General features: G+C 37.5%; 1 non-coding gene across 1 annotated transcript; it reads left to right on the top strand.

The window, feature by feature from the left end:
• Nucleotides 1-538: 538 nt before the first annotated feature.
• LOC121968895 lies at nucleotides 539-644 on the top strand. Its single transcript, XR_006108413.1, has one exon. It is a non-coding gene; the product is annotated as a small nucleolar RNA R71 (small nucleolar RNA).
• The last annotated feature ends 5,590 nt before the right edge of the window (nucleotides 645-6,234 follow it).

Below are 6,234 nucleotides of genomic sequence, written 5' to 3'. Positions count from 1 at the left end.
TCTTGCCCCCATAGATGGTCCTTGATCTTGATTATTTCTGTAAGAAAAATTTGGATGACTCTTCCATCCAGGGTTATAAGTATTTGAGTATGGGTTGTTCTGCCTTTGATTGTAACTCATGATTTCATCACATTGTTCAAGTTGATTGATATGTGCAGTGATAGCTCCCAATGGACATGAGTCATTTGAATGATCTGAACTCCCACATACTTCACAAGATGTACTAATAGCATTGACCATATTAGCACTAGTCCCCATATTCTCAAATTTCTTTGTAAGAGCGTCCAATTTTGCAGACAAAAGAGTGACTTCATCTACATCAAACTTCCCTGATGCTTTAATTGTTGGGTTTACAGAGGAATAGCCACCACTTCTTTCATTTGCCCATTGATGATGATTTTGTGCTACACTTTCAATGATTTCTTCGGCTTCATCTAAGCTTTTGTTCATAAGTGCCCCTCCAGCAGCTGAATCAAGGGACACTTTGGTATGATAATTGATACCATTGTAAAAAGTGTGCAACACTAACCATCTTTCCAACCCATGATGTGGGCATTGTCTGAGCATACTATTATATCTATCCCATGCTTCAAAAAGAGATTCTGAGTCAGTTTGCTTGAAGCTTGCAATTAAATTCCTCATATGAGCTGTTTTGCTTGGTGGATAGAACTTATCAAGAAACTGTTGCTCACACTGCTCCCAAGTGGTGATGCTATTAGGGGCCAAAGAATTCAGCCATTGCTTTGCCCTATCTCTTAAAGAAAACCCAAATAATAATAATCTAACTGCATCTGAAGAACTCCATTCATTTTCATGGTACCACATATTTCATAAAAGACCTCTAAGTGTTGATTAGGGTCCTCATGAGGTCCTCCACCAAATTGGTTCTGCTGCACCATAGATATAATTGCGGGTTTGATCTCAAAGTTATTAGCTTCCACTGAAGGTCTTGAAATACTAGATCGAAAACCTCTCGCATAGGGTGCTGCATAATCCTTAAGTGGTCTATTTGCCATATTCAAATGTTCCTGTTCTTCAATTTGCCTTTGCAGAATTCTTCTTTTATGGAAAGTTCTATCAATCTCAGGGTCAAAAGGAAAGAATTCCCCTGCAAAGTTAGATCTTCGCATACACAAGAACAAGATAGCAGATAGCAATTCGACACAAAAAGAAAATTAGAAGAATCAAAAATGCAGAATTGAATTTGTACAAAAGGAATTAACAAGAAGTGAAAGTTATACAAGAAAGTAAAAAAAACAGAAATCTAATGATTAGTTACAACTATGCAATATGAAAGGAAAACAAATGTTATGTTTAGTATAACTCAATTGATAATTCCTAATGTTATAGCGCAGTTCCCCGGCAACGGCGCCAAAAACTTGTTACTCTCCGCAAGTGTACGGAAATGTCGCAAGTAATATAAAAGATTATCGTATCCACAGGGACTGGAATAAGCACTAGAAATGTCTCAATGCGAATTAGCTAAACAACTATCCAATCGTTTCAAAAGCAAAGTAAAGGTAAACAAATCTAATATTAAAGATCAACAAACAAGAGTTTAGTGTTTTGGGTTATGATAAAGGAAGATTCTAGGAGTTTCGGTTTCTTTGTAAGATTTCTTGAATGTAAATGGTTCACCAATTCTTATCCCTCAATTGCCAAACATGTAGAAAGTTGCTCCTCTTACAATAGACAACCGGCTAAGGACTGAGAAATGTATCTAAATAGGATTAATTAGACATGTACCTATGTTGTCCTTACACAGAAGTGCACCTATTACTATGCCTTCCTCGGATATCAACGTAGAAGCCCACGACTCATTAATCTATCAAGATACAAGAAGCTAATCATAAAATCCATCCTACTCTCTTGAATATCCCTATTTCCTCTTCAAGATTATCTCTCAAACGTCCTTACACGGGCTTGCACCTGTCACGTGGATCCCTCGGATGATCGAGTGAGAGTTTATCTTTACAAAGTCCATAAGGAATCCAAACAATCAATCAAGAATGAGAATTAAGCACAAATCACCATCAATCATTCAAGATCTAATTGATACAAGCAAGATAATGTCATTGAAACAAGAAAATGGCAAATCCATAAGAGATTACATCAATCCATCATACAAATACTCCCTTAATCCTAGAATACAAGATCTACTCCATGAATCGAGGAAGAAAATCCGAAGAAATAGAGATTACAAGCATTCCTTGAATCCCCAATCCAAGAAAACAAGAAGAGGGGAAAAGAGAAAACTTATCTACGAAGAAGCCTTGTCTTCGGATCCAATCCTCGCTCCGGAGTCGAAATCGTCGAGATCTCCCTTAGAATCGCCCAGAAATCCTCCCAAGAATGGGAGGAAACCACCAAATCTTGCTTTCTCCCAAAGGGGGAGAGATCCCCTTTCAATTCATGAAGAAGGGTTTAAATAGAGGAGGGAATCGGGCGCCACACGGCCCCGTGACACGGCCGTGTGAGATTCACACGGCCATGTCCAGTTCCCTCTCTGCCAAAGCTGCACGGCCGTGTGACTCCACACGGCCAGAACCCCTCTGCTCTCTGGAAATGCTACACGGCCGTGTGGTGCACACGGCCACAGCCTGCTTGGTCTCTGGAAGTCTCACACGGCCGTGTAGATCCACACGGCCATGTAAGGCTTCTGCTCTGGTTGGCTTCAAATCTTGACACGGCCGTGCGAGGTTCACACGGCCATGTCATCTTCCTCTTCTGTTGGTGCCAAACTCCACACGGCCCGAGCTCCATACCAGTGCAGGGCCGTGTGAGGTACACGGCCCGGTGCTTTCTCCCTTCGTTTCCTCCAATGCATGCCCAAAGATGTAGATTCTTCACCAAATCGACTCCTGTGTACAGAAAATGCACAAAAAGCAAATCTCCGAACCAAAAGAGTAAATATGCTAAAAGGAAAGCTGGAAGTATAAAAATGCATAGATCAAGCATGCTCAAAGTATGTAAATGTGCGTAAAAAATATGCATAAAAGAGTATATAATCTACGCACATCACAAGGAAACTAAGCTATGAGCACACAAGGCTCAGTAAGATCCTTCCTACTCACAAAAATCGTATAGCGTAGCATAATCACAAGGCATAAAGCATGGAGGTAAACTCATCATATCATGTATAGAAGCATCATATCGTAACTCTCATAAACATAAAATACAGAACATCTTATCATATCATGTCATATTCATAAAGCATCAAATCATATCATGTCATAAAGCACATCATAGCATATCGTAACATAATCATAAGGTATCATAGCATATCATGACATAATCATAAGGTGCATTCTGGTATATTATAACATAATCATAAGTATCATGGCATATCATGGCATAATCATAAGGTGCATTCTGGTATATTATAACATAATCATAAGTATCATGGCATATCATGGCTTAATCATAAGGTATATGCAAGATGACTTTCGAAACATGTATCATGAACATATATATGCAACATATCTTTTGAAAACTTATTATATACATACTTAAACATAATCTCAACATAACTAGGGCCCCGGCTTGTACCACATACATAAATGTGCGCGTCCTATGTAGGTCCAAGGTAGCAAGTCTTGAACCCTACAAGGCATACATATTAGGCCCGTTTCTTAGTCCATCGACCTAGGGGCACTTAGGAACTCATCCCTAACGAGGCCCGTTTCTTAGTCCATCGACCCCGGGGCGCTTATGGAGCCCACCCTTGGTACAAGCCATATAAAGTAAAGTAGCATGTCATACATATCATGGTTCTTATTATTTCATGCATATTATATTTCTTAACATATCATAAAACATGCATAATTTGGGCACACAACTCATCATAATAGCATGCATAAATTTGGGCACACAACACATCATAAACACATGCATAATTTGGCACACAGCTCATCATAATAGCATGCATAATTTGGGCACATAGCACATCATAAATACATGCATAGTTTGGGCACACAGCTCATCATAATTGCATACATAATTTGGCATGCAGCATATCATAAGGGTTATCAACATGCATAGATCATGAGCATACGTAAATAAACATAGAAGCATAGCAAGTCCTTATCATATCATGAAGCATTACATGTGAGACACATGGAGATCATAATTAGGTCTCTAACCCTAATTTTTCATATAGTGGCCGAAACATATGATTGTAAATTAGGTTAACAATCAACATACAATCATGTGAACCCTAAACCAATATCATATCATATATCATAAGGAACATCATGAGCATGTTTAGTTTAGGTTCTAGGTTTCCTAAGCTTAGAAACTTGTCATGGCCGAATCTTATCAAGCATTACATTGGGTTAAAAGAAACATACAAGCATGTGAACTCTAAACCAATATCATATCATATATCATGAGGAACATCATAAGCATGTTTATTTTAGGTTCTAGGTTTCCTAAGCTTATAAACTTGTCATGGCCGAATACCATCAAGCATCACATTTGGTTAAAAATCAACATACAAGCATGTGAACTCTAAACCAATATCATATCATATATCATAAGGAACATCATAAGCATGTTTAGTTTAGGTTCTAGGTTTCCTAAGCTTAGAAACTTGTCATGGCCGAATCTTATCAAGCATTACATTGGGTTAAAAGCAACATACAAGCATGTGAACTCTAAACCAATATCATATCATATATCATAAGGAACATCATAAGCATGTTTAGTTTAGGTTCTAGGTTTCCTAAGCTTATAAACTTGTCATGGCCGAATACCATCAAGCATCACATTTGGTTAAAAATCAACATACAAGCATGTGAACTCTTAACAAATTTCATAGTATATATTACCAAGAACATCATGAGCATGTTTAGTTCAAGTTCTAGAATTTCTAGGCTTATAAACTTGTAGTGGCCGAAAGTTCATGGAGCATGAAATAGAGTTCTAACCAACCTACAAGCATGAGCATGTCATGTTAACTTCATATCTTGCCCTAAGGAAAATCATGGCATACTTAGTTTAGGTTTAAAGATCTCCTAGGCCCTTAATCCTACCATGGCCGAATGTTCATGAGCATGAAATAAAGTTTAATCAACATACAAGCATGAGCATATCATATTAACTTCCTATCTTATGTTAAGAAGAATCATGGCATGCTTAGATTAGGTTTAAGGTTCTCCTAGGCCCTTAATCTTATCATGGCCGAAAGTTGAAAGGGAGACATCCTAATTCCAAGCAACATACAAGTATGAGAAATGTTAACAACTCTCTTATCATAAGGTACATATCATAAAAAACAAAGGGAGCATGTTTAGTTTGATTCTTAAGCTTACCTAGTTCTTTTATTCATGCTTGGCCGAGAGTCTAGGATCATGAATCCAAGTTCTAACCAAACATTCTAGCATAGAAACATTAGATTAATCCCCTACCATAAGATACATATTACAAGAAACATATTGAGTATATCTAGTTGGGTCTTAAAATTTCCTAGGTCTTCTTTTTGTCTTGGCCGAAAGTCCATGAAGAAATCCTAAGTTTTTAAGCAACCTAACCTCATAGAAAAACACATGAACTATTGTACCACCGGTGAGGGGAAACTTACCTAATTCCCGCTTGTTGTTCCTTAAGAAAATGATACCCTTGTGAGGAGGAAGAAGAACTTCTCTTCTTAGTTTTCCCTTTTTGTTTTCTTCTTCTTGTAAGAGGTAAACCTTGAGACTCCTTCTTGGAAATAAGGTTTTCTTAGAGAGGAAACCTCAACTTGACTTTTGAGAATGAGGTAGAAAAGCTCTAAGTTTCGGTGGAGAAGAAAAAAGGAGGAAGAAGGAGGAAGAAGAAGAATTAGAAATTCTCTTTCTCTTTTCTCCTCTAAATCCTATTTATTCATCATGGAATGAATCATGTCCTTATTCATTCTCCCTTAACTCCTCTATTTCTTCCCTCTTTAATTCCGATGAAAACTAGAAGGAAAGAGGGTGGGAAGGCAATTTGCCTTTTTCTTGCTCCCTCTCTTAACCAAGAGGAAGAGAAAGTAAGCAACTTGGTTTTCTCTTGCTCTTTTACTTAGTTTTTTTTTCTTCTCACCTTTAACTACAATTTCCATTCCTTTCTATCCATCTATTATTCATTATTCTAGTGGTTATCATACACCAATTTAACTCTATTATTTGTGGGAGGTTCAAGGTTCAAACCTTCACCTCTCTTTCTTTTTATTTCTATTATTTCTTTTTTTTCCTCTTACTTTTATGCTTTAAC

The sequence above is a fragment of the Zingiber officinale genome, chromosome 3B (assembly GCF_018446385.1).
Source record: "Zingiber officinale cultivar Zhangliang chromosome 3B, Zo_v1.1, whole genome shotgun sequence".
Lineage (NCBI taxonomy): Eukaryota > Viridiplantae > Streptophyta > Magnoliopsida > Zingiberales > Zingiberaceae > Zingiber > Zingiber officinale.
This window is presented reverse-complemented; position numbering and strand designations above follow the sequence as displayed.